The sequence below is a fragment of the Lactuca virosa genome, chromosome 8 (assembly GCF_052849685.1).
Source record: "Lactuca virosa cultivar CGN04683 chromosome 8, Lactuca_virosa_CGN04683_v6, whole genome shotgun sequence".
NCBI classification, from domain to species: Eukaryota; Viridiplantae; Streptophyta; class Magnoliopsida; order Asterales; family Asteraceae; genus Lactuca; species Lactuca virosa.
In genome coordinates this window covers 155,388,191-155,397,706 of record NC_136433.1, presented here as the reverse complement: position 1 = coordinate 155,397,706, position 9,516 = coordinate 155,388,191, and positions in this window count along the sequence as shown.

Here is a 9,516-nt window from a genome sequence, read left to right as displayed (position 1 = left end):
GGGATGTCGTAATCATAGTCTCAATTGTTTAGACCTTTTGCCATCTGCTTCAAATCTACTTGATGGAAGTGTTTCTTCACCATCATTTTCATGAATCGGAGAGAAACCTTATGACCCTTAGATTTTATGGTGTATGTGTTCTTATCCATGTGAATCGTCAAAACCATAGTCACAAGACAAGGATAATGACAAATCCAAACTCATATGGACTGAACTTATGCAATCTTAACTTCTTGCCACATGGCAATACAGGGCCTGCCATTGCTTCCAAGTTGTTATGCAACCAATTGAGAACTTTGAGAACTCCTATGCAAAGCCAACTTTAACTGGAATGGGCACAGAATATGTCAACACGATAGGTTATAAACCTCAAGTCGTGTGCTAGTGAAGAACCTCAGGTTTTATTCTTGATTAGTTCTTGAAATTCTTTTTAGGATCTTTAAGACTCCCACTATCCTCTTGACATATAAGACTATCTTGCCAAATATTCAAGAGATAGTGCGGATTCTTTATCAAGACAAACACTTCACACAATTGGCCTTAGTTGGTCTTTGTTTTATCCAAAACATCACAACATACCAATTTCAAATGTACAAGAGTAGGACACTTTTACTCTTACATTTGACAAGTGTTTTAAACCTTTCTTTAAGATATGTCACTCAAGTTACAATCTTGGAGTATGACTCTAAGAATTGTTTTGGAACGAAGTATGACTCATCTTCCTGATTTAACCATTTCAACAATTCATGACTCCTCTTCTTAGTCATACGAATGCACTAAGATGACCTTTAGAGGACTAATTGTGATATGATTTCTAAATCATTAAGATGATCACAAACATGATACTAAAGTACTCTCCCATCTTTTCAGATTTGAGAAACTTTTATCTTTCTGCCTAATTTGATTCTTCCCATTCGTTCTGCCATACATTGAGACTTTTCCAATGTTTCAGAATTATACTTAAACTTGTAAGTATAACCATATTTATTAAACTTTAGTAAATCGAATAGTCTTAACGAGCTTTATGGTGGACATGACCAGTACACAAGAATGTGTACTCGATCCCTTTAGTCCTTCACTTGACTCACACATCCATGTGAACAAGTAATTAGTCTTGATTTTCCAATGCTTGAAAGTTCTCATTCATCATACTATTCAACTTGCATGATTCCAAGTTTCGGTCCAATTGAAACTTGGGCGATAAGGAACTTTCCTGATTTGGTAAATTTAGACACTACCACAAATGAAAGAATCAAATCCATTTTCCAATATTGTTGTCAGTGGAATCATATAAGCAACAATTTTCCACAAATGTCATTGTAAGGATACTTCAAATAAATAAAATTAAACAATTTTCTTTTATTTTAAAACTTTGCGGAAAAACTTATCCTTACAATCCACATGGAAAATTGTTGTTATCTATTCCTTAGCAATATATCATAACTTCTTAAGCAACTGCTCAAAATTCTGATGCGATCGAAATCCACCTTCGCGATCAGAATCAGCATATACTTCCTTTAAGATTTCTCTCTATTCTTTGATTCTTAAAACATCAACATGTGACCCAGTCACATCATGTAATGAGGATCTCAGAATAGAACTTAACAGAGTTAGATAATGGGCTCTACCTGATGTAGAGTCAAACTTATTGACTTTAACATCCTTAGGTAAATTTGGCAGCTTTGCAATCAACGCCCCTTCCTTTGGAAAAATAAACATATGGACCCTTTGGTAATGGGACTATCTCAGACTTAGCCTTTCTCTTTACCATTTGGTCAACCGGGTTGACTATGGCCAATCCCTTTCCATTGGGAAGAGAATGCTTTTTCTGGATTTCCAGTGTCACCATTGTCACTGTCCATAAAGTTTTTGGGAAGTTCATCTTCTAATCAAATTTGCTTTACTATCGTTCCAAATCATTGCTGATTCAGCAGCACCAAGCAAATAGATATGATCATTAAGGTTCATGTCATAGTCTGTTTCATAGTAGTCCTAAAGGAACTCAATATGTGACTTAGAAAGTGATTGAACATCCAACTTTCTCAAGACTTTGACAACCAGCTCTCCCGGCTTGTCAATATGTGACTTCATCTCTAAGATGTGATCACACATAGACCTTGCTTGCCATTAGGGCTTGAATGACCTTGAACTTGTGGGTTGGGGAGAATAATTGGAGGAGGTGGAGGAAGAGAAGTATGACTTCCATGAGCCAAACTCGGGAAGTCATATTCATTAGGAAAGCTTGGTTTGGGAAGATCATTGTTGTCTAAACCAGAAATCAACAATGGGAGAAATTCACGTCAAGTTGATTTAAGTCCTTAATATAACACCCAATATGATATATTAAGGCTAGGACCCAACAAACTATTTTATAACTTGGAAGAGGGATGTCGTAATCCAAGCTATAAAATGTTTAAAGGTAGGTGAATGACGATTCACCAATTTCCACCAAGATAAACGAAATGTATTATTAGGTTTTAATTGGTTTTGAAACTCCTAGATTCTTTTGAGATTCATTGAACTTTTCAATGGCATGTTTCAATCTCGAGTGTGCCCTTCAGGTTTTGTGACTGGGATGCCGAGGATCACAAAACAAGGTGTGAACTAACCTTGCAAATATACTTGGTACCCTTAATATTTACCCCTCAATCGATGTGCCGGTTAACCACACACGCTCCAACGATACTATGATAAACATTAAGTTACCCTTTGCCTACCTTGTTAAGTCCAGGTTAGTGTGCCGGTCAACCACACACGCTCCACTAACAGCTTAAACAAAGTGCAAAGTGTAATTTCATGGATTAGCACCTTATTCACATTTTCCTAAGTAAAGATTGGGAATTTATAAGTGTTTAGTTACTTAGTATTTATCATTATACTTATAATGAAGGGAGAATTATAGTCCTTGTCCTACCTGTTCGGCTAACGACCCTCCACCGGTCAAGAAAGCGGTGAAAGAGAGTGGACACCCATTAAACTGCCATTTTATAGGCAGTAACCTTATACCCCCCTTATAGATCGACTTCGTGAATGAGGCCTACTAATGGTAAGACGACTTGCTCTTATACATATAATATATTAAACTTTTAATATTATAATAGTATAAGGGTGTATTTTAGACATTTAAAATATTTGGTGGTTTAATCTATTAATTAAACTAGACTTTTAATTTAATTAAACTCAAACCATATATTTATGGATTTAATAATACTCTTTTAATTAAACGCTTTAATTAACTATTAATAAAGTCCATAAGAGTTAATTTGAACTATTCAACAAAACATCATTATTCCAATTATTAAACTCAAAATTAAAACCATTTACTTAATTGTTTAAGTTATGAACCCAAGAGTTTTAGAATTCAATTCTTTTTTTCATAAAAAACTTTTCTCAAATTCCAAAACTTGAGGGCAAGTTTTGTAATTCTTGAAAACCTTTGGATTCCATAACTTATGGAATTAATGGTGTTTTATAATGAAACTTTCCATGTTCCATAACTTAAGAACAAGTTATGGAATTCTTTAAAACATTAACACCAAATTTTGTAACTCCATAAAAACTTTGAATCAATTTTTTTTTTTAAAAAAGAAAACTTTCATATCCATAACTTATGGAAGTTTCAAAAACCCTTAAGATCACAACTTTAAAAAAAACTTTTGAGCTCCAAAATTTTATGACAAAATATGTAACTCCTTAAAACATTTAGATCAAACTTTTAAATCTAATAAAATAATCATATCATTTTATCTTTTACTAAATTTGACCTAATTCAACTCATATAACAAATGATTCAAATTTTACAAATAATTCGTTTTTCACAAAACAAGTAATTATCTTAGAATTTGACAAACGTCATGTTTTTTTTTCCTTTTTTTTCCAACTTGAAAATAAAACATTTGCATCAATATAACAGAAAACAACCCATGGCTCTGATACCACTATTGGGTTTTGAGCATTCTAACACTCTTAAGTGTACATGCAACCCTAAATACCTTGGATCTATGTTTTCTCTATTATACATGCAAATATGAATATTCCAAGGTATTACCCTATCTAGCATACAATCCTTGATACTTGGGTAATATAACAAGTTAGAATACATACCTTTTAATGAAGCTTGAAGTCTTGAACTTTAAGAGTTTAGCCCCAATAGTGTGGAAGCCTCAAGTGGAATCACAAATCACCAAAACACCTTGGAAGAACTTGAGAGAATATGTATGCACACTAAAATCGGCCCACTCTTATTTTCACACACTTGTGTCAATTTTTTGAGCCAAGGACCCCTTTATATATTATGGAGGATTAGGGTTACATCCATGTAAAGCCTAATACCCATGACCTTTCATTTACATAGGATCCATGGGTTAAAAGCTCCATGGACCATCCATGAAAGCTTAGCCCAACCTAAATGAACTTGGCCCATTCCATATATATAAGAGTCCATATTTAATTAGTTCTTTTTGATCACTTAATTAATTCTAAATTAATTCTTGATCAATACTAATTAAATAATATGATTCCATATTAATATATTAGAACTTATAATATATTAATATAAATCATAAATATACTATTCTCAAAAGACTATCCATATAAATTGTGCCGGTGAAGTGCAACACAAATGGACCATGCCGGGTCGGGTCAAGTACATACCAAATATAGTTATGGACTTAGACATTAATCCAACACTTACAATCTCCCCTTATCTGATGATGTCAAAACTAAACTTCTTCTTCACATTCATCAAAAGAGCCATTGTAGAACATGTCAGCTTCTTTTAAGATTCCAGGCTTGACCCATCTGAATTGATCAAGCTTAAGTTCATCCAGTCTTCCAATAAGCTCCATTGATATCCGCACACGATATCCTCTTTCCAGTTCATAGTGACCTAGTCCTTCCAAGAAAATATGAAACAAATGTTCAGTGGGAGCAGAAGGAAGGTCATCAGTGCGTTGAAAGCACACATGATTCTGACTGTCAATATAAAATATCCCATGCTCTGGTTCTGGAATGCACATATATTGGACTGGTTCAACAACTACTGGTAACTCATTGTTGATATACTGAGTTTTATAAGGAAGAAGAAAATTGGTATTCTTGGATTGTCTGGGAGCACTAGTTCTGTCTGAGGAGGATGGTCTTGATTGACCATCTGATGATGGACCAACTGATAGTACAATATTTAGCTTCTTGACTTTGTTAAGTAGCTGATGTATTGCCAACTTCACTTATTAAGCACGAACACCCTTGTGCTTGTCGATAATCCCTTGAATTTGCATCCACTCGTTGTAGCCAAATTTGACTAGCTCATGAGCATAAACTGAAGGGTTTTTGAGCATTCTAACACTCCTAAGGTGTACATGCAACCCTAAATACCTTGGATCTATGTTTTCTCAATTATACATGCAAATATCAATTTTTCCAAGGTATGGTTATAACTAGCATATTATGAAGAACATGTAATATAACTTCTAGTAGAATTACATAACTCTTTGTTGTAGCTTGATTCCATGGAGCCTAAGAGCCTAGTGCCTCAAGTGTGACACCTTAAATGGTTCACACAACATCACCAACATCTTGGAATAACTTGAGAGAAAAGCTTCCTATGCTCAAATTGGCTAGCCCTCATGTGTACACACACTAGTGCAATTTCTTGAGCCATGGGGTCCTTATATATGGTGGCTATTAGGGTTACACCATGTAACCCATGTCTTTCCATATTCTTCATGCTCCATGGGTTAAAACCTCCATGGAGTATCCATGGGTTACTCCATGGATTTAGCCCAACATGAAGAACTATGGATCATAAGCCCACATATATAAGAATGAATGATTTACACAATCAATCCCCATATATTTAATTAGTCTCCTTTTGATCACAAAATTAATTCCAAATTAATTCTTGATCAATACTAATTAAATAATATGATTTCATATTAATATATTAGAACTTATAATATATTAACAAATCATAAATATCCTTTTCTCACAAAAGTCTATCCAAATTGTTCCAATGCCATGCAACCCAAATGGACCATGCCAATCGGGTCAAGTACATACCAATTATAGTTATGGACTTAGACACTAATCCAACATAAACAACTTCAGTGTATTCATATTATGTTTTCTTTCTAACCAAGTGAAGCTTCAGTGACTCATTCATCGGTTTGGTGCATCTAACTTTGATGATAGGATCAGACTTTGACCTGCAAGTAAGAACATCTCCAAACTACTTCCTGTTAATTCGGTCATTTAGTTCTGAAACAATGTGTTGTTTCGCCACATTATTATTGAATATTTTCTTGACCTGATTACCAGCGCTTTGAATATTTGCATTCTCATCAGCGGAGGCAAGAGCATGAGTAAGTTTGGTAGACAGAGGTTCTACTTTTCTTTCTTCTTTATTTTGACGAACAACAGCATTATATTCTACCATTATTTCTCTAACTTCCTCAATCGGTAACCTCCATGTTTCTGCTAACTTATTTAGTTCAAACATGAGCTTGCTTTTCTTTTTAGGAGGAGGTGCTGAAGGATCACTAGTAGCGACAACAACAAAAGAGCTTCCAGCTTCAGCGTCATGAGCCCCCCTACAAAAGGAAGCCTTCCTCTTTCGAGGATTGAGTTGATCATTGTCAGAGTCAATATCACTATCAGTTCCTTGAGAACCTCTTAAGAAATCCCCCCCCCCCCCCTCAAAACAAGAACTGGGATAGACAACATTTAAGAGAACAGCAGGAACATCAGCTTGTTGCATGAAACCAAGATTAATATACCCTTCATAGTTATCGGTTTCTGATTAGTCACAAGTGTCTGGAATAGGCTGATCATTTGTAGCATCAGCATCTGGAATATTAGTAACAACAATCTTTTTTGTTGGATTAGGTGTCTAAGCCCATAACTATAATTGGTATGTACTTGACCCGATAGTAGCATGGTCCATTTCGGGTTGCCTTCATCAGGACAATTTGATAGGACGGATATTTGAGAAAGAGGTTATTTGTGATTTATTAATATATTATAAGTATAATATATTAATTGATAAATCATATTATTTATTTAGTATTGATCAAGAATTAATTTGGAATTAATTTGGTGATCAAAAGAGACTAATTAAATTAACGGGGACTGATTAAGTCAATCAGTAATATTTATAGTTTGGACCAATAATCCATATTGATTAGGATGGACTAATTCTATGTGAAATTCCATGAAGAGTTAATCCATAAGGCCCATCATATAGATTAGTGGATTGCTTAAAGGCATAAGTAAATGGACTAGGGTTTACAAGTTAAACCTTAGGAAGCCCACACTATAAATGTAACCCTTCTTTAGCCAAAATTGTGCCAAGAGTGAAAATGACATGAGATGGATGATTTGGTGCTTCATAACTTCTCTCTCAATATTCTCCAATCGTATATGATGTTTGTGACGTGTTTGAGGCACAACACTTGGGGTGCTAAGCTCTTAAAAGGCCAATGCCTACAAGCTACAACAAAGAGGTAATCTTCTAACTTACTTTTTTGATTTATGTGTCAAATTGTATGCTAGTTGTAGGCTTAATGCTTTGGAAACAATATTGCATGTATAATTAGAGAAAACATAGATTCAAGACATTTAGGGTTGTATGTGCACCATAGGATGTTGTAGTATATAAAACCCAACAGTGGTATCAGAGCCATGGGTTGTTTTCTATTATATTTGATGCTTTGCTTAATTTTCAAAAGCTGGAAAAATCGATTTTCTGCATTCTGTCTGATGAACTCACCGAGTCCAAGAACAGACTCGACGGGTCCACTCAGTAAAGCATGAACTCGGCGAGTCCAGTTCATGAACTCGTCGAGTTGGTGCTCCAGGGTGCAGATTTTCAAGTTTTTTGGCCAGAAATGGATATGATCATTACCACAAACTGTTTTGTAAACATAAAAATTGTATTTTCTGAGTTGGTAATGATAATCCTCATCCATTTAAAAGTCAATTGTCAAATATTTAGATAATAAGATGATTATTTGTAATATTTGATATGAATTGCCTTGCTATGAGTTAGATCAATAGAAAGTTATATGATAATTGTTGTTAATCAAAAATTGATCAAAATTGTTCTTGATATGAGTTTTGTAACTTGTCTTCAAGTTATATGAAAGGTCTCATTCATGAACTTTAAAACTCATAAACTTCATAAGTTATGGAAAATGAAGAGTCTTTCTTTTAAAAGGTCATTAAAACTCATAGGTTATGGAAAATGGAAAAGTCTCATTTTTAATGGTTTTAAAGTCTTCCATAACTTGTCCTCAAGTTATGGAACATGAAAAGTTTTTCATACAAAAAACCACATTAAATTCATAATTAATGGAAACCAAAAGTTTTTGAATAATTCAAAACTTGCCCTCAATTTTTGGAATTTGTAAAGTCACCATTATGACTACTTTAATTCCAAACCCTAGAATTTTAAAAGTTAAAATTAAACTCTTATACTATTATAATATTAAAAGTTAATACTTATATATATATATATATATATATATATATATATATATATATATATATATATATATATATATATATATATATATATAAGACTAAGTCAGTCTTACCGTTAGTAGGCCTCATTCACAAAGCCAGTCTATAAGGGGGGTATAAGGTTACTGCTTATAGAATGGCAGTTTAATGGGTATCCACTTTCACCCACCGCTTCGTTAACTGGTGGAGGGTCGTTAGTTGAATGGGTACGATAGGACATTAATTCTCCCTCATTAAAAATACAATGATAAATATAAAGTAACTAAACTTTTATTAAATCCCCAATCTTAGTTACTTTAGGAAAAATGTGAAAATTGTGCTAATCCATGAAATTACACTTTGCACCTTGTTAAGTCGTTAGTGGAGCATGTGTGGTTAACCGACACACTAATCTAGGACTGAAAATGTGTGGTAAACGGTAACTTGATGTTAATCATAGATCAATGGAGTGTGTGTGGTTAACCGGAACATTGATTAGGTGATTTGTAACATTGGGTGTACCAAGCTAATTTGCATGGTTATTCACACCTTGTTTGTGATCCTCGGCATCCCAGTCACAAACTTGAAGGGTACAATCGAGATTTAAACATGCCATTGAAAAGTTCAATGAATCTCAAAGGATCTAGGAATTTCAAATCCTATTAAAACTTAATAATCTATTTCGTTTTTCATGATGGAAATTGGTAAATCGTTTACCTACCTTCAAATATTCTACAATTGGATTACGACATCCCTTTTCGCAATTGTAGAATATTGTGTTGGGTCCTAGCCTTAATATTTCGTTTTGGGTGTTATATTAAGGACTTAAATCAACTAACTTGAATTTCTCCCTCATAGATGTCTAGTTCTGACAACTATGGTCTTCCTTATCTTTTTGAAAAAAAAAACTTTCTAATGAAGATGATATCCCACATGGCGATCAAGGTGAAAGATTAATCCCTTTGTCGTGCATTAATGGGAGAGTTGGGTGTCGAAGTCTCAAGGAAGTTGGCTGTT